Here is a 25,897-nt window from a genome sequence, read left to right as displayed (position 1 = left end):
GTTCCTCTCTGTGTGTGCTCAGTTCAGTGTTGTCTGTCTGCCTGTACTCACTGTTCAGTGTTGTTTTGCACTCTGTTTTTACTGTTCAGTGTTGTTTCTCTATCTGTATTCACTGTTGAGTGTTGTTTCTCTGTCTGTACTCACAGTTCACAGTTGTTTCTCTATCTGTACTCACAGTTCACAGTTGTTTCTCTATCTGTACTCACTGTTCAGAGTTGTTTCTCTATCTGTACCCATTGTTCAGTGTTGTTTCTCTATCTGTATTCACTGTTCAGTGTTGTTTCTCTATCTGTACTCACAGTTCACAGTTGTTTCTCTATCTGTACTCACTGTTCAGAGTTGTTTTTCTATCTGTACTCATTGTTCAGTGTTGTTTCTCTTTCGGTATTCACTGTTCAGTGTTGTTTCTCTATCTGGACTCATTGTTCAGTGTTGTTTCTCTATCGGTATTCACTGTTCAGTGTTGTTTCTCTATCTGTTCTCACAGTTCACAGTTGTTTCTCTATCTGTACTCACAGTTCACAGTTGTTTCTCTATCTGTACTCACAGTTCAATGTTTTATTTGTACTCAGAGTTCAGTGTTGTTTCAGTATCTGTACTCTCAGTTCAGTGTTTTTCCATTGCCTGTACTCACAGATCAAGTATTGTTTATCTGTAATCTCAGTTCAGTGCTGTTTCCCGATCTGTACACTCAGTTCAGTATTGTTTCTCTGTCTGTAATCTCAGTTCAGTGTTGTTTCTCAATCTGGACTAACAGTTCAGTGTGTTGTTTCTAGATCTGTCCTCTCAGTTCAGGGTTGTTCCTCTCTGTCTGTGCTCAGTTCAGTGTTGTCTGTCTGCCTGTAATCACAGTTCAGTGTTGTTTTGCACTCTGTTTTTACTGTTCAGTGTTGTTTCTCTATCTGTATTCACTGTTGAGTGTTGTTTCTCTATCTGTACTCACATTTCAATGTTTGTTTTGTATTCAGAGTTCAGTGTTGTTTCAGTATCTGTAATCTCAGTTCAGTGTTGTTCCTCTCTGTCTGTATCATAGTTCAAGTATTGTTTATCTGTAATCTCAGTTCAGCGCTGTTTCTCTATCTGTACACTCAGTTCAGTGTTGTTTCTCTGTCTGTACTCACAATTGAATGTTGTTTCACTATCAGTCCTCTCAGTTCAGTGTTGTTTCAATATCTGTACTCTAGCTGTATTCTTCTTTCTCTGTCTGTACTCTCAGATCAGGTTTGTTTCTCAATCTGTACTCACAGTGCAGTGCTGCTTCTCTATCTGGACTTTCAGCTCAGTGTGTTGTTTCTCTATCTGTACTCTCAGTTCTGTGTTGGTTATTTATCTGTGCTCCCAGTTCAGTCTGTTTTTATCTATGTGTATTCGCAGTTCAGTGTTGTTTCACTATCTGTAATCTCAGTTCAGTGTTGTTCCTCTGCCTGTACTCACAGTTCAGTATTGTTTCTCTATCTGTAATCTCAGTTCAGTGTTGTTTCTCAATCTGGATTTACAGTTCAGCGTGTTGTTTCTAGATCTGTCCTCTCAGTTCAGTGTTGTTCCTCTCTGTGTGTGCTCAGTTCAGTGTTGTCTGTCTGCCTGTACTCACTGTTCAGTGTTGTTTTGCACTCTGTTTTTACTGTTCAGTGTTGTTTCTCTATCTGTATTCACTGTTGAGTGTTGTTTCTCTGTCTGTACTCACAGTTCACAGTTGTTTCTCTATCTGTACTCACAGTTCACAGTTGTTTCTCTATCTGTACTCACTGTTCAGAGTTGTTTCTCTATCTGTACCCATTGTTCAGTGTTGTTTCTCTATCTGTATTCACTGTTCAGTGTTGTTTCTCTATCTGTACTCACAGTTCACAGTTGTTTCTCTATCTGTACTCACAGTTCACAGTTGTTTCTCTATCTGTACTCACTGTTCAGAGTTGTTTTTCTATCTGTACTCATTGTTCAGTGTTGTTTCTCTTTCGGTATTCACTGTTCAGTGTTGTTTCTCTATCTGGACTCATTGTTCAGTGTTGTTTCTCTATCGGTATTCACTGTTCAGTGTTGTTTCTCTATCTGTTCTCACAGTTCACAGTTGTTTCTCTATCTGTACTCACTGTTCAGAGTTGTTTCTCTATCTGTACCCATTGTTCAGTGTTGTTTCTCTATCTGTATTCACTGTTGAGTGTTGTTTCTCTGTCTGTACTCACAGTTCACAGTTGTTTCTCTATCTGTACTCACAGTTCACAGTTGTTTCTCTATCTGTACTCACAGTTCACAGATGTTTCTCTATCTGGACTCACTGTTCAGAGTTGTTTCCCTACCTGTACTCACATTTCAATTTTTTTTTGTACTCAGAGTTCAGTGTTGTTTCAGTATCTGTAATCTCAGTTCAGTGTTGTTCCTCTCTGTCTGTATTCACAGATCAAGTATTGTTTATCTGTCATCTCAGTTCAGTGCTGTTTCTCTATCTGTACACTCAGTTCAGTGTTGTTTCTCTGTCTGTACTCTAGCTGTATTCTTCTTTCTCTGTCTGTACTCTCAGTTCAGGTTTGTTTCTCAATCTGTACTCACAGTTCAGTGGTGCTTTACTAACTGTACTCACAGTTCAGTTCTGCTTCCCTATCTGGACTTTCAGCTCAGTGTTTTGTTTCTCTATCTGTACTCTCAGTTCTGTGTTGGTTATTTATCTGTGCTCCCAGTTCAGTCTGTTTTATCTATGTGTATTCGCAGTTCTGTGTTGTTTCACTATCTGTAATCTGAGTTCAGTGTTGTTCCTCTGCCTGTACTCACAGTTCAGTATTGTTTCTCTGTCTGTAATCTCAGTTCAGTGTTGTTTCTCAATCTGGATTTACAGTTCAGCGTGTTGTTTCTAGATCTGTCCTCTCAGTTCAGTGTTGTTCCTCTCTGTGTGTGCTCAGTTCAGTGTTGTCTGTCTGCCTGTACTCACTGTTCAGTGTTGTTTTGCACTCTGTTTTTACTGTTCAGTGTTGTTTCTCTATCTGTATTCACTGTTGAGTGTTGTTTCTCTGTCTGTACTCACAGTTCACAGTTGTTTCTCTATCTGTACTCACAGTTCACAGTTGTTTCTCTATCTGTACTCACTGTTAAGAGTTGTTTCTCTATCTGTACCCATTGTTCAGTGTTGTTTCTCTATCTGTATTCACTGTTCAGTGTTGTTTCTCTATCTGTACTCACAGTTCACAGTTGTTTCTCTATCTGTACTCACAGTTCACAGTTGTTTCTCTATCTGTACTCACTGTTCAGAGTTGTTTTTCTATCTGTACTCATTGTTCAGTGTTGTTTCTCTTTCGGTATTCACTGTTCAGTGTTGTTTCTCTATCTGGACTCATTGTTCAGTGTTGTTTCTCTATCGGTATTCACTGTTCAGTGTTGTTTCTCTATCTGTTCTCACAGTTCACAGTTGTTTCTCTATCTGTACTCACAGTTCACAGTTGTTTCTCTATCTGTACTCACAGTTCAATGTTTTATTTGTACTCAGAGTTCAGTGTTGTTTCAGTATCTGTAATCTCAGTTCAGTGTTTTTCCATTGCCTGTACTCACAGATCAAGTATTGTTTATCTGTAATCTCAGTTCAGTGCTGTTTCTCGATCTGTACACTCAGTTCAGTATTGTTTCTCTGTCTGTAATCTCAGTTCAGTGTTGTTTCTCAATCTGGACTAACAGTTCAGTGTGTTGTTTCTAGATCTGTCCTCTCAGTTCAGGGTTGTTCCTCTCTGTCTGTGCTCAGTTCAGTGTTGTCTGTCTGCCTGTAATCACAGTTCAGTGTTGTTTTGCACTCTGTTTTTACTGTTCAGTGTTGTTTCTCTATCTGTATTCACTGTTGAGTGTTGTTTCTCTATCTGTACTCACATTTCAATGTTTGTTTTGTATTCAGAGTTCAGTGTTGTTTCAGTATCTGTAATCTCAGTTCAGTGTTGTTCCTCTCTGTCTGTATCATAGTTCAAGTATTGTTTATCTGTAATCTCAGTTCAGCGCTGTTTCTCTATCTGTACACTCAGTTCAGTGTTGTTTCTCTGTCTGTACTCACAATTGAATGTTGTTTCACTATCAGTCCTCTCAGTTCAGTGTTGTTTCAATATCTGTACTCTAGCTGTATTCTTCTTTCTCTGTCTGTACTCTCAGATCAGGTTTGTTTCTCAATCTGTACTCACAGTGCAGTGCTGCTTCTCTGTCTGGACTTTCAGCTCAGTGTGTTGTTTCTCTATCTGTACTCTCAGTTCTGTGTTGGTTATTTATCTGTGCTCCCAGTTCAGTCTGTTTTTATCTATGTGTATTCGCAGTTCAGTGTTGTTTCACTATCTGTAATCTCAGTTCAGTGTTGTTCCTCTGCCTGTACTCACAGTTCAGTATTGTTTCTCTATCTGTAATCTCAGTTCAGTGTTGTTTCTCAATCTGGATTTACAGTTCAGCGTGTTGTTTCTAGATCTGTCCTCTCAGTTCAGTGTTGTTCCTCTCTGTGTGTGCTCAGTTCAGTGTTGTCTGTCTGCCTGTACTCACTGTTCAGTGTTGTTTTGCACTCTGTTTTTACTGTTCAGTGTTGTTTCTCTATCTGTATTCACTGTTGAGTGTTGTTTCTCTGTCTGTACTCACAGTTCACAGTTGTTTCTCTATCTGTACTCACAGTTCACAGTTGTTTCTCTATCTGTACTCACTGTTCAGAGTTGTTTCTCTATCTGTACCCATTGTTCAGTGTTGTTTCTCTATCTGTATTCACTGTTCAGTGTTGTTTCTCTATCTGTACTCACAGTTCACAGTTGTTTCTCTATCTGTACTCACAGTTCACAGTTGTTTCTCTATCTGTACTCACTGTTCAGAGTTGTTTTTCTATCTGTACTCATTGTTCAGTGTTGTTTCTCTTTCGGTATTCACTGTTCAGTGTTGTTTCTCTATCTGGACTCATTGTTCAGTGTTGTTTCTCTATCGGTATTAACTGTTCAGTGTTGTTTCTCTATCTGTACTCACAGTTCACAGTTGTTTCTCTATCTGTACTCACAGTTCAATGTTTTATTTGTACTCAGAGTTCAGTGTTGTTTCAGTATCTGTAATCTCAGTTCAGTGTTTTTCCATTGCCTGTACTCACAGATCAAGTATTGTTTATCTGTAATCTCAGGTCAGTGCTGTTTCCCGATCTGTACACTCAGTTCAGTATTGTTTCTCTGTCTGTAATCTCAGTTCAGTGTTGTTTCTCAATCTGGACTAACAGTTCAGTGTGTTGTTTCTAGATCTGTCCTCTCAGTTCAGGGTTGTTCCTCTCTGTCTGTGCTCAGTTCAGTGTTGTCTGTCTGCCTGTAATCACAGTTCAGTGTTGTTTTGCACTCTGTTTTTACTGTTCAGTGTTGTTTCTCTATCTGTATTCACTGTTGAGTGTTGTTTCTCTATCTGTACTCACATTTCAATGTTTGTTTTGTATTCAGAGTTCAGTGTTGTTTCAGTATCTGTAATCTCAGTTCAGTGTTGTTCCTCTCTGTCTGTATCATAGTTCAAGTATTGTTTATCTGTAATCTCAGTTCAGCGCTGTTTCTCTATCTGTACACTCAGTTCAGTGTTGTTTCTCTGTCTGTACTCACAATTGAATGTTGTTTCACTATCAGTCCTCTCAGTTCAGTGTTGTTTCAATATCTGTACTCTAGCTGTATTCTTCTTTCTCTGTCTGTACTCTCAGATCAGGTTTGTTTCTCAATCTGTACTCACAGTGCAGTGCTGCTTCTCTATCTGGACTTTCAGCTCAGTGTGTTGTTTCTCTATCTGTACTCTCAGTTCTGTGTTGGTTATTTATCTGTGCTCCCAGTTCAGTCTGTTTTTATCTATGTGTATTCGCAGTTCAGTGTTGTTTCACTATCTGTAATCTCAGTTCAGTGTTGTTCCTCTGCCTGTACTCACAGTTCAGTATTGTTTCTCTATCTGTAATCTCAGTTCAGTGTTGTTTCTCAATCTGGATTTACAGTTCAGCGTGTTGTTTCTAGATCTGTCCTCTCAGTTCAGTGTTGTTCCTCTCTGTGTGTGCTCAGTTCAGTGTTGTCTGTCTGCCTGTACTCACTGTTCAGTGTTGTTTTGCACTCTGTTTTTACTGTTCAGTGTTGTTTCTCTATCTGTATTCACTGTTGAGTGTTGTTTCTCTGTCTGTACTCACAGTTCACAGTTGTTTCTCTATCTGTACTCACAGTTCACAGTTGTTTCTCTATCTGTACTCACTGTTCAGAGTTGTTTCTCTATCTGTACCCATTGTTCAGTGTTGTTTCTCTATCTGTATTCACTGTTCAGTGTTGTTTCTCTATCTGTACTCACAGTTCACAGTTGTTTCTCTATCTGTACTCACAGTTCACAGTTGTTTCTCTATCTGTACTCACTGTTCAGAGTTGTTTTTCTATCTGTACTCATTGTTCAGTGTTGTTTCTCTTTCGGTATTCACTGTTCAGTGTTGTTTCTCTATCTGGACTCATTGTTCAGTGTTGTTTCTCTATCGGTATTCACTGTTCAGTGTTGTTTCTCTATCTGTTCTCACAGTTCACAGTTGTTTCTCTATCTGTACTCACAGTTCACAGTTGTTTCTCTATCTGTACTCACAGTTCAATGTTTTATTTGTACTCAGAGTTCAGTGTTGTTTCAGTATCTGTAATCTCAGTTCAGTGTTTTTCCATTGCCTGTACTCACAGATCAAGTATTGTTTATCTGTAATCTCAGTTCAGTGCTGTTTCTCGATCTGTACACTCAGTTCAGTATTGTTTCTCTGTCTGTAATCTCAGTTCAGTGTTGTTTCTCAATCTGGACTAACAGTTCAGTGTGTTGTTTCTAGATCTGTCCTCTCAGTTCAGGGTTGTTCCTCTCTGTCTGTGCTCAGTTCAGTGTTGTCTGTCTGCCTGTAATCACAGTTCAGTGTTGTTTTGCACTCTGTTTTTACTGTTCAGTGTTGTTTCTCTATCTGTATTCACTGTTGAGTGTTGTTTCTCTATCTGTACTCACATTTAAATGTTTGTTTTGTATTCAGAGTTCAGTGTTGTTTCAGTATCTGTAATCTCAGTTCAGTGTTGTTCCTCTCTGTCTGTATCATAGTTCAAGTATTGTTTATCTGTAATCTCAGTTCAGCGCTGTTTCTCTATCTGTACACTCAGTTCAGTGTTGTTTCTCTGTCTGTACTCACAATTGAATGTTGTTTCACTATCAGTCCTCTCAGTTCAGTGTTGTTTCAATATCTGTACTCTAGCTGTATTCTTCTTTCTCTGTCTGTACTCTCAGATCAGGTTTGTTTCTCAATCTGTACTCACAGTGCAGTGCTGCTTCTCTATCTGGACTTTCAGCTCAGTGTGTTGTTTCTCTATCTGTACTCTCAGTTCTGTGTTGGTTATTTATCTGTGCTCCCAGTTCAGTCTGTTTTTATCTATGTGTATTCGCAGTTCAGTGTTGTTTCACTATCTGTAATCTCAGTTCAGTGTTGTTCCTCTGCCTGTACTCACAGTTCAGTATTGTTTCTCTATCTGTAATCTCAGTTCAGTGTTGTTTCTCAATCTGGATTTACAGTTCAGTGTGTTGTTCCTAGATCTGTCCTCTCAGTTCAGTGTTGTTACTCTCTCTCTGTGCTCAGTTCAGTGTTGTCTGTCTGCTTGTACTCACAGTTCAGTGTTGTTTTGCACTCTGTTTTTACTGTTCAGTGTTGTTTCTCTATCTGTATTCTCTGTTGAGTGTTGTTTCTCTGTCTGTACTCACAGTTCACAGTTGTTTCTCTATCTGTACTCACAGTTCACAGTTGTTTCTCTATTTGTACTCACTGTTCAGAGTTGTTTCCCTACCTGTACTCACATTTCAATTTTTTTTTGTACTCAGAGTTCAGTGTTGTTTCAGTATCTGTAATCTCAGTTCAGTGTTGTTCCTCTCTGTGTGTATTTACAGATCAAGTATTGTTTATCTGTCATCTCAGTTCAGTGCTGTTTCTCTATCTGTACACTCAGTTCAGTGTTGTTTCTCTGTCTGTACTCTAGCTGTATTCTTCTTTCTCTGTCTGTACTCTTAGTTCAGGTTTGTTTCTCAATCTGTACTCACAGTTCAGTGTTGCTTCACGAACTGTACTCACAGTTCAGTTCTGCTTCCCTATCTGGACTTTCAGCTCAGTGTTTTGTTTCTCTATCTGTACTCTCAGTTCTGTGTTGGTTATTTATCTGTGCTCCCAGTTCAGTCTGTTTTATCTATGTGTATTCGCAGTTCTGTGTTGTTTCACTATCTGTAATCTGAGTTCAGTGTTGTTCCTCTGCCTGTACTCACAGTTCAGTATTGTTTCTCTGTCTGTAATCTCAGTTCAGTGTTGTTTCTCAATCTGGACTAACAGTTCAGTGTGTTGTTTCTAGATCTGTCCTCTCAGTTCAGTGTTGTTCCTCTCTGTGTGTGCTCAGTTCAGTGTTGTCTGTCTGCCTGTACTCACAGTTCAGTGTTGTTTTGCACTCTGTTTTTACTGTTCAGTGTTGTTTCTCTATCTGTATTCACTGTTGAGTGTTGTTTCTCTGTCTGTACTCACAGTTCACAGTTGTTTCTCTATCTGTACTCACAGTTCACAGTTGTTTCTCTATCTGTACTCACTGTTAAGAGTTGTTTCTCTATCTGTACCCATTGTTCAGTGTTGTTTCTCTATCTGTATTCACTGTTCAGTGTTGTTTCTCTATCTGTACTCACAGTTCACAGTTGTTTCTCTATCTGTACTCACAGTTCACAGTTGTTTCTCTATCTGTACTCACTGTTCAGAGTTGTTTTTCTATCTGTACTCATTGTTCAGTGTTGTTTCTCTTTCGGTATTCACTGTTCAGTGTTGTTTCTCTATCTGGACTCATTGTTCAGTGTTGTTTCTCTATCGGTATTCACTGTTCAGTGTTGTTTCTCTATCTGTTCTCACAGTTCACAGTTGTTTCTCTATCTGTACTCACAGTTCACAGTTGTTTCTCTATCTGTACTCACAGTTCAATGTTTTATTTGTACTCAGAGTTCAGTGTTGTTTCAGTATCTGTAATCTCAGTTCAGTGTTTTTCCATTGCCTGTACTCACAGATCAAGTATTGTTTATCTGTAATCTCAGTTCAGTGCTGTTTCTCGATCTGTACACTCAGTTCAGTATTGTTTCTCTGTCTGTAATCTCAGTTCAGTGTTGTTTCTCAATCTGGACTAACAGTTCAGTGTGTTGTTTCTAGATCTGTCCTCTCAGTTCAGGGTTGTTCCTCTCTGTCTGTGCTCAGTTCAGTGTTGTCTGTCTGCCTGTAATCACAGTTCAGTGTTGTTTTGCACTCTGTTTTTACTGTTCAGTGTTGTTTCTCTATCTGTATTCACTGTTGAGTGTTGTTTCTCTATCTGTACTCACATTTCAATGTTTGTTTTGTATTCAGAGTTCAGTGTTGTTTCAGTATCTGTAATCTCAGTTCAGTGTTGTTCCTCTCTGTCTGTATCATAGTTCAAGTATTGTTTATCTGTAATCTCAGTTCAGCGCTGTTTCTCTATCTGTACACTCAGTTCAGTGTTGTTTCTCTGTCTGTACTCACAATTGAATGTTGTTTCACTATCAGTCCTCTCAGTTCAGTGTTGTTTCAATATCTGTACTCTAGCTGTATTCTTCTTTCTCTGTCTGTACTCTCAGATCAGGTTTGTTTCTCAATCTGTACTCACAGTGCAGTGCTGCTTCTCTGTCTGGACTTTCAGCTCAGTGTGTTGTTTCTCTATCTGTACTCTCAGTTCTGTGTTGGTTATTTATCTGTGCTCCCAGTTCAGTCTGTTTTTATCTATGTGTATTCGCAGTTCAGTGTTGTTTCACTATCTGTAATCTCAGTTCAGTGTTGTTCCTCTGCCTGTACTCACAGTTCAGTATTGTTTCTCTATCTGTAATCTCAGTTCAGTGTTGTTTCTCAATCTGGATTTACAGTTCAGCGTGTTGTTTCTAGATCTGTCCTCTCAGTTCAGTGTTGTTCCTCTCTGTGTGTGCTCAGTTCAGTGTTGTCTGTCTGCCTGTACTCACTGTTCAGTGTTGTTTTGCACTCTGTTTTTACTGTTCAGTGTTGTTTCTCTATCTGTATTCACTGTTGAGTGTTGTTTCTCTGTCTGTACTCACAGTTCACAGTTGTTTCTCTATCTGTACTCACAGTTCACAGTTGTTTCTCTATCTGTACTCACTGTTCAGAGTTGTTTCTCTATCTGTACCCATTGTTCAGTGTTGTTTCTCTATCTGTATTCACTGTTCAGTGTTGTTTCTCTATCTGTACTCACAGTTCACAGTTGTTTCTCTATCTGTACTCACAGTTCACAGTTGTTTCTCTATCTGTACTCACTGTTCAGAGTTGTTTTTCTATCTGTACTCATTGTTCAGTGTTGTTTCTCTTTCGGTATTCACTGTTCAGTGTTGTTTCTCTATCTGGACTCATTGTTCAGTGTTGTTTCTCTATCGGTATTAACTGTTCAGTGTTGTTTCTCTATCTGTTCTCACAGTTCACAGTTGTTTCTCTATCTGTACTCACAGTTCACAGTTGTTTCTCTATCTGTACTCACAGTTCAATGTTTTATTTGTACTCAGAGTTCAGTGTTGTTTCAGTATCTGTAATCTCAGTTCAGTGTTTTTCCATTGCCTGTACTCACAGATCAAGTATTGTTTATCTGTAATCTCAGGTCAGTGCTGTTTCCCGATCTGTACACTCAGTTCAGTATTGTTTCTCTGTCTGTAATCTCAGTTCAGTGTTGTTTCTCAATCTGGACTAACAGTTCAGTGTGTTGTTTCTAGATCTGTCCTCTCAGTTCAGGGTTGTTCCTCTCTGTCTGTGCTCAGTTCAGTGTTGTCTGTCTGCCTGTAATCACAGTTCAGTGTTGTTTTGCACTCTGTTTTTACTGTTCAGTGTTGTTTCTCTATCTGTATTCACTGTTGAGTGTTGTTTCTCTATCTGTACTCACATTTCAATGTTTGTTTTGTATTCAGAGTTCAGTGTTGTTTCAGTATCTGTAATCTCAGTTCAGTGTTGTTCCTCTCTGTCTGTATCATAGTTCAAGTATTGTTTATCTGTAATCTCAGTTCAGCGCTGTTTCTCTATCTGTACACTCAGTTCAGTGTTGTTTCTCTGTCTGTACTCACAATTGAATGTTGTTTCACTATCAGTCCTCTCAGTTCAGTGTTGTTTCAATATCTGTACTCTAGCTGTATTCTTCTTTCTCTGTCTGTACTCTCAGATCAGGTTTGTTTCTCAATCTGTACTCACAGTGCAGTGCTGCTTCTCTATCTGGACTTTCAGCTCAGTGTGTTGTTTCTCTATCTGTACTCTCAGTTCTGTGTTGGTTATTTATCTGTGCTCCCAGTTCAGTCTGTTTTTATCTATGTGTATTCGCAGTTCAGTGTTGTTTCACTATCTGTAATCTCAGTTCAGTGTTGTTCCTCTGCCTGTACTCACAGTTCAGTATTGTTTCTCTATCTGTAATCTCAGTTCAGTGTTGTTTCTCAATCTGGATTTACAGTTCAGCGTGTTGTTTCTAGATCTGTCCTCTCAGTTCAGTGTTGTTCCTCTCTGTGTGTGCTCAGTTCAGTGTTGTCTGTCTGCCTGTACTCACTGTTCAGTGTTGTTTTGCACTCTGTTTTTACTGTTCAGTGTTGTTTCTCTATCTGTATTCACTGTTGAGTGTTGTTTCTCTGTCTGTACTCACAGTTCACAGTTGTTTCTCTATCTGTACTCACAGTTCACAGTTGTTTCTCTATCTGTACTCACTGTTCAGAGTTGTTTCTCTATCTGTACCCATTGTTCAGTGTTGTTTCTCTATCTGTATTCACTGTTCAGTGTTGTTTCTCTATCTGTACTCACAGTTCACAGTTGTTTCTCTATCTGTACTCACAGTTCACAGTTGTTTCTCTATCTGTACTCACTGTTCAGAGTTGTTTTTCTATCTGTACTCATTGTTCAGTGTTGTTTCTCTTTCGGTATTCACTGTTCAGTGTTGTTTCTCTATCTGGACTCATTGTTCAGTGTTGTTTCTCTATCGGTATTCACTGTTCAGTGTTGTTTCTCTATCTGTTCTCACAGTTCACAGTTGTTTCTCTATCTGTACTCACAGTTCACAGTTGTTTCTCTATCTGTACTCACAGTTCAATGTTTTATTTGTACTCAGAGTTCAGTGTTGTTTCAGTATCTGTAATCTCAGTTCAGTGTTTTTCCATTGCCTGTACTCACAGATCAAGTATTGTTTATCTGTAATCTCAGTTCAGTGCTGTTTCTCGATCTGTACACTCAGTTCAGTATTGTTTCTCTGTCTGTAATCTCAGTTCAGTGTTGTTTCTCAATCTGGACTAACAGTTCAGTGTGTTGTTTCTAGATCTGTCCTCTCAGTTCAGGGTTGTTCCTCTCTGTCTGTGCTCAGTTCAGTGTTGTCTGTCTGCCTGTAATCACAGTTCAGTGTTGTTTTGCACTCTGTTTTTACTGTTCAGTGTTGTTTCTCTATCTGTATTCACTGTTGAGTGTTGTTTCTCTATCTGTACTCACATTTAAATGTTTGTTTTGTATTCAGAGTTCAGTGTTGTTTCAGTATCTGTAATCTCAGTTCAGTGTTGTTCCTCTCTGTCTGTATCATAGTTCAAGTATTGTTTATCTGTAATCTCAGTTCAGCGCTGTTTCTCTATCTGTACACTCAGTTCAGTGTTGTTTCTCTGTCTGTACTCACAATTGAATGTTGTTTCACTATCAGTCCTCTCAGTTCAGTGTTGTTTCAATATCTGTACTCTAGCTGTATTCTTCTTTCTCTGTCTGTACTCTCAGATCAGGTTTGTTTCTCAATCTGTACTCACAGTGCAGTGCTGCTTCTCTATCTGGACTTTCAGCTCAGTGTGTTGTTTCTCTATCTGTACTCTCAGTTCTGTGTTGGTTATTTATCTGTGCTCCCAGTTCAGTCTGTTTTTATCTATGTGTATTCGCAGTTCAGTGTTGTTTCACTATCTGTAATCTCAGTTCAGTGTTGTTCCTCTGCCTGTACTCACAGTTCAGTATTGTTTCTCTATCTGTAATCTCAGTTCAGTGTTGTTTCTCAATCTGGATTTACAGTTCAGTGTGTTGTTCCTAGATCTGTCCTCTCAGTTCAGTGTTGTTACTCTCTCTCTGTGCTCAGTTCAGTGTTGTCTGTCTGCTTGTACTCACAGTTCAGTGTTGTTTTGCACTCTGTTTTTACTGTTCAGTGTTGTTTCTCTATCTGTATTCTCTGTTGAGTGTTGTTTCTCTGTCTGTACTCACAGTTCACAGTTGTTTCTCTATCTGTACTCACAGTTCACAGTTGTTTCTCTATTTGTACTCACTGTTCAGAGTTGTTTCCCTACCTGTACTCACATTTCAATTTTTTTTTGTACTCAGAGTTCAGTGTTGTTTCAGTATCTGTAATCTCAGTTCAGTGTTGTTCCTCTCTGTGTGTATTTACAGATCAAGTATTGTTTATCTGTCATCTCAGTTCAGTGCTGTTTCTCTATCTGTACACTCAGTTCAGTGTTGTTTCTCTGTCTGTACTCTAGCTGTATTCTTCTTTCTCTGTCTGTACTCTTAGTTCAGGTTTGTTTCTCAATCTGTACTCACAGTTCAGTGTTGCTTCACGAACTGTACTCACAGTTCAGTTCTGCTTCTCTATCTGGACTTTCAGCTCAGTGTTTTGTTTCTCTGTCTGTACTCTCAGTTCTGTGTTGGTTATTTATCTGTGCTCCCAGTTCAGTCTGTTTTTATCTATGTGTATTCGCAGTTCAGTGTTGTTTCACTATCTGTAATCTCAGTTCAGTGTTGTTCCTCTGCCTATACTCACAGTTCAGTATTGTTTCTCTGTCTGTAATCTCAGTTCAGTGTTGTTTCTCAATCTGGATTTACAGTTCAGCGTGTTGTTTCTAGATCTGTCCTCTCAGTTCAGTGTTGTTCCTCTCTGTGTGTGCTCAGTTCAGTGTTGTCTGTCTGCCTGTACTCACTGTTCAGTGTTGTTTTGCACTCTGTTTTTACTGTTCAGTGTTGTTTCTCTATCTGTATTCACTGTTGAGTGTTGTTTCTCTGTCTGTACTCACAGTTCACAGTTGTTTCTCTATCTGTACTCACAGTTCACAGTTGTTTCTCTATCTGTACTCACTGTTCAGAGTTGTTTCTCTATCTGTACCCATTGTTCAGTGTTGTTTCTCTATCTGTATTCACTGTTCAGTGTTGTTTCTCTATCTGTACTCACAGTTCACAGTTGTTTCTCTATCTGTACTCACAGTTCACAGTTGTTTCTCTATCTGTACTCACTGTTCAGAGTTGTTTTTCTATCTGTACTCATTGTTCAGTGTTGTTTCTCTTTCGGTATTCACTGTTCAGTGTTGTTTCTCTATCTGGACTCATTGTTCAGTGTTGTTTCTCTATCGGTATTCACTGTTCAGTGTTGTTTCTCTATCTGTTCTCACAGTTCACAGTTGTTTCTCTATCTGTACTCACTGTTCAGAGTTGTTTCTCTATCTGTACCCATTGTTCAGTGTTGTTTCTCTATCTGTATTCACTGTTGAGTGTTGTTTCTCTGTCTGTACTCACAGTTCACAGTTGTTTCTCTATCTGTACTCACAGTTCACAGTTGTTTCTCTATCTGTACTCACAGTTCACAGATGTTTCTCTATCTGGACTCACTGTTCAGAGTTGTTTCCCTACCTGTACTCACATTTCAATTTTTTTTTGTACTCAGAGTTCAGTGTTGTTTCAGTATCTGTAATCTCAGTTCAGTGTTGTTCCTCTCTGTCTGTATTCACAGATCAAGTATTGTTTATCTGTCATCTCAGTTCAGTGCTGTTTCTCTATCTGTACACTCAGTTCAGTGTTGTTTCTCTGTCTGTACTCTAGCTGTATTCTTCTTTCTCTGTCTGTACTCTCAGTTCAGGTTTGTTTCTCAATCTGTACTCACAGTTCAGTGGTGCTTTACTAACTGTACTCACAGTTCAGTTCTGCTTCCCTATCTGGACTTTCAGCTCAGTGTTTTGTTTCTCTATCTGTACTCTCAGTTCTGTGTTGGTTATTTATCTGTGCTCCCAGTTCAGTCTGTTTTATCTATGTGTATTCGCAGTTCTGTGTTGTTTCACTATCTGTAATCTGAGTTCAGTGTTGTTCCTCTGCCTGTACTCACAGTTCAGTATTGTTTCTCTGTCTGTAATCTCAGTTCAGTGTTGTTTCTCAATCTGGATTTACAGTTCAGCGTGTTGTTTCTAGATCTGTCCTCTCAGTTCAGTGTTGTTCCTCTCTGTGTGTGCTCAGTTCAGTGTTGTCTGTCTGCCTGTACTCACTGTTCAGTGTTGTTTTGCACTCTGTTTTTACTGTTCAGTGTTGTTTCTCTATCTGTATTCACTGTTGAGTGTTGTTTCTCTGTCTGTACTCACAGTTCACAGTTGTTTCTCTATCTGTACTCACAGTTCACAGTTGTTTCTCTATCTGTACTCACTGTTCAGAGTTGTTTCTCTATCTGTACCCATTGTTCAGTGTTGTTTCTCTATCTGTATTCACTGTTCAGTGTTGTTTCTCTATCTGTACTCACAGTTCACAGTTGTTTCTCTATCTGTACTCACAGTTCACAGTTGTTTCTCTATCTGTACTCACTGTTCAGAGTTGTTTTTCTATCTGTACTCATTGTTCAGTGTTGTTTCTCTTTCGGTATTCACTGTTCAGTGTTGTTTCTCTATCTGGACTCATTGTTCAGTGTTGTTTCTCTATCGGTATTCACTGTTCAGTGTTGTTTCTCTATCTGTTCTCACAGTTCACAGTTGTTTCTCTATCTGTACTCACAGTTCACAGTTGTTTCTCTATCTGTACTCACAGTTCAATGTTTTAATTGTACTCAGAGTTCAGTGTTGTTTCAGTATCTGTAATCTCAGTTCAGTGTTTTTCCATTGCCTGTACTCACAGATCAAGTATTGTTTATCTGTAATCTCAGGTCAGTGCTGTTTCCCGATCTGTACACTCAGTTCAGTATTGTTTCTCTGTCTGTAATCTCAGTTCAGTGTTGTTTCTCAATCTGGACTAACAGTTCAGTGTGTTGTTTCTAGATCTGTCCTCTCAGTTCAGGGTTGTTCCTCTCTGTCTGTGCTCAGTTCAGTGTTGTCTGTCTGCCTGTAATCACAGTTCAGTGTTGTTTTGCACTCTGTTTTTACTGTTCAGTGTTGTTTCTCTATCTGTATTCACTGTTGAGTGTTGTTTCTCTATCTGTACTCACATTTCAATGTTTGTTTTGTATTCAGAGTTCAGTGTTGTTTCAGTATCTGTAATCTCAGTTCAGTGTTGTTCCTCTCTGTCTGTATCATAGTTCAAGTATTGTTTATCTGTAATCTCAGTTCAGCGCTGTTTCTCTATCTGTACACTCAGTTCAGTGTTGTTTCTCTGTCTGTACTCACAATTGAATGTTGTTTCACTATCAGTCCTCTCAGTTCAGTGTTGTTTCAATATCTGTACTCTAGCTGTATTCTTCTTTCTCTGTCTGTACTCTCAGATCAGGTTTGTTTCTCAATCTGTACTCACAGTGCAGTGCTGCTTCTCTATCTGGACTTTCAGCTCAGTGTGTTGTTTCTCTATCTGTACTCTCAGTTCTGTGTTGGTTATTTATCTGTGCTCCCAGTTCAGTCTGTTTTTATCTATGTGTATTCGCAGTTCAGTGTTGTTTCACTATCTGTAATCTCAGTTCAGTGTTGTTCCTCTGCCTGTACTCACAGTTCAGTATTGTTTCTCTATCTGTAATCTCAGTTCAGTGTTGTTTCTCAATCTGGATTTACAGTTCAGCGTGTTGTTTCTAGATCTGTCCTCTCAGTTCAGTGTTGTTCCTCTCTGTGTGTGCTCAGTTCAGTGTTGTCTGTCTGCCTGTACTCACAGTTCAGTGTTGTTTTGCACTCTGTTTTTACTGTTCAGTGTTGTTTCTCTATCTGTATTCACTGTTGAGTGTTGTTTCTCTGTCTGTACTCACAGTTCACAGTTGTTTCTCTATCTGTACTCACAGTTCACAGTTGTTTCTCTATCTGTACTCACTGTTCAGAGTTGTTTCTCTATCTGTACCCATTGTTCAGTGTTGTTTCTCTATCTGTATTCACTGTTCAGTGTTGTTTCTCTATCTGTACTCACAGTTCACAGTTGTTTCTCTATCTGTACTCACTGTTCAGAGTTGTTTTTCTATCTGTACTCATTGTTCAGTGTTGTTTCTCTTTCGGTATTCACTGTTCAGTGTTGTTTCTCTATCTGGACTCATTGTTCAGTGTTGTTTCTCTATCGGTATTCACTGTTCAGTGTTGTTTCTCTATCTGTTCTCACAGTTCACAGTTGTTTCTCTATCTGTACTCACAGTTCACAGTTGTTTCTCTATCTGTACTCACAGTTCAATGTTTTATTTGTACTCAGAGTTCAGTGTTGTTTCAGTATCTGTAATCTCAGTTCAGTGTTTTTCCATTGCCTGTACTCACAGATCAAGTATTGTTTATCTGTAATCTCAGTTCAGTGCTGTTTCTCGATCTGTACACTCAGTTCAGTATTGTTTCTCTGTCTGTAATCTCAGTTCAGTGTTGTTTCTCAATCTGGACTAACAGTTCAGTGTGTTGTTTCTAGATCTGTCCTCTCAGTTCAGGGTTGTTCCTCTCTGTCTGTGCTCAGTTCAGTGTTGTCTGTCTGCCTGTAATCACAGTTCAGTGTTGTTTTGCACTCTGTTTTTACTGTTCAGTGTTGTTTCTCTATCTGTATTCACTGTTGAGTGTTGTTTCTCTATCTGTACTCACATTTAAATGTTTGTTTTGTATTCAGAGTTCAGTGTTGTTTCAGTATCTGTAATCTCAGTTCTGTGTTGGTTATTTATCTGTGCTCCCAGTTCAGTCTGTATTTATCTATGTGTATTCGCAGTTCAGTGTTGTTTCACTATCTGTAATCTCAGTTCAGTGTTGTTCCTCTGCCTGTACTCACAGTTCAGTATTGTTTCTCTATCTGTAATCTCAGTTCAGTGTTGTTTCTCAATCTGGATTTACAGTTCAGTGTGTTGTTCCTAGATCTGTCCTCTCAGTTCAGTGTTGTTACTCTCTCTCTGTGCTCAGTTCAGTGTTGTCTGTCTGCTTGTACTCACAGTTCAGTGTTGTTTTGCACTCTGTTTTTACTGTTCAGTGTTGTTTCTCTATCTGTATTCTCTGTTGAGTGTTGTTTCTCTGTCTGTACTCACAGTTCACAGTTGTTTCTCTATCTGTACTCACAGTTCACAGTTGTTTCTCTATTTGTACTCACTGTTCAGAGTTGTTTCCCTACCTGTACTCACATTTCAATTTTTTTTTGTACTCAGAGTTCAGTGTTGTTTCAGTATCTGTAATCTCAGTTCAGTGTTGTTCCTCTCTGTGTGTATTTACAGATCAAGTATTGTTTATCTGTCATCTCAGTTCAGTGCTGTTTCTCTATCTGTACACTCAGTTCAGTGTTGTTTCTCTGTCTGTACTCTAGCTGTATTCTTCTTTCTCTGTCTGTACTCTTAGTTCAGGTTTGTTTCTCAATCTGTACTCACAGTTCAGTGTTGCTTCACGAACTGTACTCACAGTTCAGTTCTGCTTCTCTATCTGGACTTTCAGCTCAGTGTTTTGTTTCTCTGTCTGTACTCTCAGTTCTGTGTTGGTTATTTATCTGTGCTCCCAGTTCAGTCTGTTTTTATCTATGTGTATTCGCAGTTCAGTGTTGTTTCACTATCTGTAATCTCAGTTCAGTGTTGTTCCTCTGCCTATACTCACAGTTCAGTATTGTTTCTCTGTCTGTAATCTCAGTTCAGTGTTGTTTCTCAATCTGGACTAACAGTTCAGTGTGTTGTTTCTAGATCTGTCCTCTCAGTTCAGGGTTGTTCCTCTCTGTCTGTGCTCAGTTCAGTGTTGTCTGTCTGCCTGTAATCACAGTTCAGTGTTGTTTTGCACTCTGTTTTTACTGTTCAGTGTTGTTTCTCTATCTGTATTCACTGTTGAGTGTTGTTTCTCTATCGTTACTCACATTTCAATGTTTGTTTTGTATTCAGAGTTCAGTGTTGTTTCAGTATCTGTAATCTCAGTTCAGTGTTGTTCCTCTCTGTCTGTAATCACAGTTCATGTATTGTTTATCTGTAATCTCAGTTCAGTGTTGTTCCTCTCTGTCTGTAATCATAGTTCAAGTATTGTTTTTCTGTAATCTCAGTTCAGTGCTGTTTCTCTATCTGTACACTCAGTTCAGTGTTGTTTCTCTGTCTGTACTCACAATTGAATGTTGTTTCACTATCAGTCCTCTCAGTTCAGTGTTGTTTCAATATCTGTACTCTAGCTGTATTCTTCTTTCTCTGTCTGTACTCTCAGATCAGGTGTGTTTCTCAATCTGTACTCACAGTTCAGTGCTGCTTCTCTCTCTGGACTTTCAGCTCAGTGTGTTGTTTCTCTATCTGGACTCTCAGTTCTGTGTTGGTTATTTATCTGTGCTCCCATTTCAGTCTGTTTTTATCTATGTGTATTCGCAGTTCAGTGTTGTTTCACTATCTGTAATCTCAGTTCAGTGTTGTTCCTCTGCCTGTACTCACAGTTCAGTATTGTTTCTCTATCTGTAATCTCAGTTCAGTGTTGTTTCTCAATCTGGATTTACAGTTCAGTGTGTTGTTCCTAGATCTGTCCTCTCAGTTCAGTGTTGTTCCTCTCTGTCTGTGCTCAGTTCAGTGTTGTCTGTCTGCTTGTACTCACAGTTCAGTGTTGTTTTGCACTCTGTTTTTACTGTTCAGTGTTGTTTCTCTATCTGTATTCACTGTTGAGTGTTGTTTCTCTGTCTGTACTCACAGTTCACAGTTGTTTCTCTATCTGTACTCACAGTTCACAGTTGTTTCTCTATCTGTACTCACAGTTCACAGATGTTTCTCTATCTGGACTCACTGTTCAGAGTTGTTTCCCTACCTGTACTCACATTTCAATTTTTTTTGTACTCAGAGTTCAGTGTTGTTTCAGTATCTGTAATCTCAGTTCAGTGTTGTTCCTCTCTGTGTGTATTCACATATCAAGTATTGTTTATCTGTCATCTCAGTTCAGTGCTGTTTCTCTATCTGTACACTCAGTTCAGTGTTTTTTCTCTGTCTGTACTCTAGCTGTATACTTCTTTCTCTGTCTGTACTCACAGTTCACAGTTGTTTCTCTATCTGTACTCACAGTTCACAGTTGTTTCTCTATCTGTACTCACAGTTCACAGATGTTTCTCTATCTGGACTCACTGTTCAGAGTTGTTTCCCTACCTGTACTCACATTTCAATTTTTTTTTGTACTCAGAGTTCAGTGTTGTTTCAGTATCTGTAATCTCAGTTCAGTGTTGTTCCTCTCTGTGTGTATTCACATATCAAGTATTGTTTATCTGTCATCTCAGTTCAGTGCTGTTTCTCTATCTGTACACTCAGTTCAGTGTTGTTTCTCTGTCTGTACTCTAGCTGTATTCTTCTTTCTCTGTCTGTACTCTCAGTTCAGGTTTGTTTCTCAATCTGTACTCACAGTTCAGTGTTGCTTTACTAACTGTACTCACAGTTCAGTTCTGCTTCTCTATCTGGACTTTCAGCTCATTGTTTGGTTTCTCTATCTGTACTCTCAGTTCTGTGTTGGTTATTTATCTGTGCTCCCAGTTCAGTCTGTTTTTATCTATGTGTATTCGCAGTTCTGTGTTGTTTCTCTATCTGTAATCTCAGTTCAGTGTTGTTTCTCAATCTGGATTTACAGTTCAGTGTGTTGTTCCTAGATCTGTCCTCTCAGTTCAGTGTTGTTCCTCTCTGTCTGTGCTCAGTTCAGTGTTGTCTGTCTGCTTGTACTCACAGTTCAGTGTTGTTTTGCACTCTGTTTTTACTGTTCAGTGTTGTTTCTCTATCTGTATTCACTGTTGAGTGTTGTTTCTCTGTCTGTACTCACAGTTCACAGTTGTTTCTCTATCTGTACTCACAGTTCACAGTTGTTTCTCTATCTGTACTCACAGTTCACAGATGTTTCTCTATCTGGACTCACTGTTCAGAGTTGTTTCCCTACCTGTACTCACATTTCAATTTTTTTTTGTACTCAGAGTTCAGTGTTGTTTCAGTATCTGTAATCTCAGTTCAGTGTTGTTCCTCTCTGTGTGTATTCACATATCAAGTATTGTTTATCTGTCATCTCAGTTCAGTGCTGTTTCTCTATCTGTACACTCAGTTCAGTGTTGTTTCTCTGTCTGTACTCTAGCTGTATTCTTCTTTCTCTGTCTGTACTCACAGTTCACAGTTGTTTCAGTATCTGTAATCTCAGTTCAGTGTTGTTCCTCTCTGTGTGTATTCACATATCAAGTATTGTTTATCTGTCATCTCAGTTCAGTGCTGTTTCTCTATCTGTACACTCAGTTCAGTGTTGTTTCTCTGTCTGTACTCTAGCTGTATTCTTCTTTCTCTGTCTGTACTCTCAGTTCAGGTTTGTTTCTCAATCTGTACTCACAGTTCAGTGTTGCTTTACTAACTGTACTCACAGTTCAGTTCTGCTTCTCTATCTGGACTTTCAGCTCCATTGTTTGGTTTCTCTATCTGTACTCTCAGTTCTGTGTTGGTTATTTATCTGTGCTCCCAGTTCAGTCTGTTTTATCTATGTGTATTCGCAGTTCTGTGTTGTTTCTCTATCTGTAATCTCAGTTCAGTGTTGTTTCTCAATCTGGATTTACAGTCCAGTGTGTTGTTCCTAGATCTGTCCTCTCAGTTCAGTGTTGTTCCTCTCTGTCTGTGCTCAGTTCAGTGTTGTCTGTCTGCTTGTACTCACAGTTCAGTGTTGTTTTGCACTCTGTTTTTACTGTTCAGTGTTGTTTCTCTATCTGTATTCACTGTTGAGTGTTGTTTCTCTGTCTGTACTCACAGTTCACAGTTGTTTCTCTATCTGTACTCACAGTTCAGATTTGTTTCTCTATCTGTACTCACAGTTCACAGATGTTTCTCTATCTGGACTCACTGTTCAGAGTTGTTTCCCTACCTGTACTCACATTTCAATTTTTTTTTGTACTCAGAGTTCAGTGTTGTTTCAGTATCTGTAATCTCAGTTCAGTGTTGTTCCTCTCTGTGTGTATTCACATATCAAGTATTGTTTATCTGTCATCTCAGTTCAGTGCTGTTTCTCTATCTGTACACTCAGTTCAGTGTTGTTTCTCTGTCTGTACTCTAGCTGTATTCTTCTTTCTCTGTCTGTACTCACAGTTCACAGTTGTTTCTCTATCTGTACTCACAGTTCACAGTTGTTTCTCTATCAGTACTCACAGTTCACAGATGTTTCTCTATCTGGACTCACTGTTCAGAGTTGTTTCCCTACCTGTACTCACATTTCAATTTTTTTTTGTACTCAGAGTTCAGTGTTGTTTCAGTATCTATAATCTCAGTTCAGTGTTGTTCCTCTCTGTGTGTATTCACATATCAAGTATTGTTTATCTGTCATCTCAGTTCAGTGCTGTTTCTCTATCTGTACACTCAGTTCAGTGTTGTTTCTCTGTCTGTACTCTAGCTGTATTCTTCTTTCTCTGTCTGTACTCTCAGTTCAGGTTTGTTTCTCAATCTGTACTCACAGTTCAGTGTTGCTTTACTAACTGTACTCACAGTTCAGTTCTGCTTCTCTATCTGGACTTTCAGCTCATTGTTTGGTTTCTCTATCTGTACTCTCAGTTCTGTGTTGGTTATTTATCTGTGCTCCCAGTTCAGTCTGTTTTATCTATGTGTATTCGCAGTTCTGTGTTGTTTCACTATCTGTAATCTCAGTTCAGTGTTGTTCCTCTGCCTGTACTCACAGTTCAGTATTGTTTCTCTGTCTGTAATCTCAGTTCAGTGTTGTTTCTCAATCTGGATTTACAGTTCAGTGTGTTGTTCCTAGATCTGTCCTCTCAGTTCAGTGTTGTTCCTCTCTGTGTGTGCTCAGTTCAGTGTTGTCTGTCTGCCTGTACTCACAGTTCAGTGTTGTTTTGCACTCTGTTTTTACTGTTCAGTGTTGTTTCTCTATCTGTATTCACTGTTGAGTGTTGTTTCTCTATCTGTACTCACAGTTCACAGTTGTTTCTCTATCTGTACTCACTGTTCAGAGTTGTTTCTCTATCTGTACTCATTGTTCAGTGTTGTTTCTCTATCTGTATTCACTGTTCAGTGTTGTTTCTCTATCTGTACTCACAGTTCACAGTTGTTTCTCTATCTGTACTCACAGTTTACAGTTGATTCTCTATCTGTACTCACTGTTCAGAGTTGTTTCTCTATCTGTACTCACTGTTCAGAGTTGTTTCTCTATCTGTACTCATTGTTCAGTGTTGTTTCTCTATCGGTATTCACTGTTCAGTGTTGTTTCTCTATCTGGACTCATTGTTCAGTGTTGTTTCTCTATCGGTATTCACTGTTCAGTGTTGTTTCTCTATCTGTACTCACAGTTCACAGTTGTTTCTCTATCTGTACTCACAGTTCAATGTTTTTTTTGTACTCAGAGTTCAGTGTTGTTTCAGTATCTGTAATCTCAGTTCAGTGTTTTTCCATTGCCTGTACTCACAGATCAAGTATTGTTTATCTGTAATCTCAGTTCAGTGCTGTTTCTCGATCTGTACACTCAGTTCAGTATTGTTTCTCTATCTGTAATCTCAGTTCAGTGTTGTTTCTCAATCTGGACTAACAGTTCAGTGTGTTGTTTCTAGATCTGTCCTCTCAGTTCAGGGTTGTTCCTCTCTGTCTGTGCTCAGTTCAGTGTTGTCTGTCTGCCTGTAATCACAGTTCAGTGTTGTTTTGCACTCTGTTTTTACTGTTCAGTGTTGTTTCTCTATCTGTATTCACTGTTGAGTGTTGTTTCTCTATCTGTACTCACATTTCAATGTATGTTTTGTATTCAGAGTTCAGTGTTGTTTCAGTATCTGTAATCTCAGTTCAGTGTTGTTCCTCTCTGTTTGTATCATAGTTCAAGTATTGTTTATCTGTAATCTCAGTTCAGTGCTGTTTCTCTATCTGTACACTCAGTTCAGTGTTGTTTCTCTGTCTGTACTCACAATTGAATGTTGTTTCACTATCAGTCCTCTCAGTTCAGTGTTGTTTCAATATCTGTACTCTAGCTGTATTCTTCTTTCTCTGTCTGTACTCTCAGATCAGGTTTGTTTCTCAATCTGTACTCACAGTGCAGTGCTGCTTCTCTATCTGGACTTTCAGCTCAGTGTTTTGTTTCTCTATCTGTACTCTCAGTTCTGTGTTGGTTATTTATCTGTGCTCCCAGTTCAGTCTGTTTTTATCTATGTGTATTCGCAGTTCAGTGTTGTTTCACTATCTGTAATCTCAGTTCAGTGTTGTTCCTCTGCCTGTACTCACAGTTCAGTATTGTTTCTCTGTCTGTAATCTCAGTTCAGTGTTGTTTCTCAATCTGGACTAACAGTTCAGTGTGTTGTTTCTAGATCTGTCCTCTCAGTTCAGGGTTGTTCCTCTCTGTCTGTGCTCAGTTCAGTGTTGTCTGTCTGCCTGTAATCACAGTTCAGTGTTGTTTTGCACTCTGTTTTTACTGTTCAGTGTTGTTTCTCTATCTGTATTCACTGTTGAGTGTTGTTTCTCTATCTGTACTCACATTTAAATGTTTGTTTTGTATTCAGAGTTCAGTGTTGTTTCAGTATCTGTAATCTCAGTTCTGTGTTGGTTATTTATCTGTGCTCCCAGTTCAGTCTGTATTTATCTATGTGTATTCGCAGTTCAGTGTTGTTTCACTATCTGTAATCTCAGTTCAGTGTTGTTCCTCTGCCTGTACTCACAGTTCAGTATTGTTTCTCTATCTGTAATCTCAGTTCAGTGTTGTTTCTCAATCTGGATTTACAGTTCAGTGTGTTGTTCCTAGATCTGTCCTCTCAGTTCAGTGTTGTTACTCTCTCTCTGTGCTCAGTTCAGTGTTGTCTGTCTGCTTGTACTCACAGTTCAGTGTTGTTTTGCACTCTGTTTTTACTGTTCAGTGTTGTTTCTCTATCTGTATTCTCTGTTGAGTGTTGTTTCTCTGTCTGTACTCACAGTTCACAGTTGTTTCTCTATCTGTACTCACAGTTCACAGTTGTTTCTCTATTTGTACTCACTGTTCAGAGTTGTTTCCCTACCTGTACTCACATTTCAATTTTTTTTTGTACTCAGAGTTCAGTGTTGTTTCAGTATCTGTAATCTCAGTTCAGTGTTGTTCCTCTCTGTGTGTATTTACAGATCAAGTATTGTTTATCTGTCATCTCAGTTCAGTGCTGTTTCTCTATCTGTACACTCAGTTCAGTGTTGTTTCTCTGTCTGTACTCTAGCTGTATTCTTCTTTCTCTGTCTGTACTCTTAGTTCAGGTTTGTTTCTCAATCTGTACTCACAGTTCAGTGTTGCTTCACGAACTGTACTCACAGTTCAGTTCTGCTTCTCTATCTGGACTTTCAGCTCAGTGTTTTGTTTCTCTGTCTGTACTCTCAGTTCTGTGTTGGTTATTTATCTGTGCTCCCAGTTCAGTCTGTTTTTATCTATGTGTATTCGCAGTTCAGTGTTGTTTCACTATCTGTAATCTCAGTTCAGTGTTGTTCCTCTGCCTATACTCACAGTTCAGTATTGTTTCTCTGTCTGTAATCTCAGTTCAGTGTTGTTTCTCAATCTGGACTAACAGTTCAGTGTGTTGTTTCTAGATCTGTCCTCTCAGTTCAGGGTTGTTCCTCTCTGTCTGTGCTCAGTTCAGTGTTGTCTGTCTGCCTGTAATCACAGTTCAGTGTTGTTTTGCACTCTGTTTTTACTGTTCAGTGTTGTTTCTCTATCTGTATTCACTGTTGAGTGTTGTTTCTCTATCGTTACTCACATTTCAATGTTTGTTTTGTATTCAGAGTTCAGTGTTGTTTCAGTATCTGTAATCTCAGTTCAGTGTTGTTCCTCTCTGTCTGTAATCACAGTTCATGTATTGTTTATCTGTAATCTCAGTTCAGTGTTGTTCCTCTCTGTCTGTAAT

This window comes from Chiloscyllium punctatum, chromosome 22 (genome assembly GCF_047496795.1).
Source record: "Chiloscyllium punctatum isolate Juve2018m chromosome 22, sChiPun1.3, whole genome shotgun sequence".
Lineage (NCBI taxonomy): Eukaryota > Metazoa > Chordata > Chondrichthyes > Orectolobiformes > Hemiscylliidae > Chiloscyllium > Chiloscyllium punctatum.
This window is presented reverse-complemented; position numbering follows the sequence as displayed.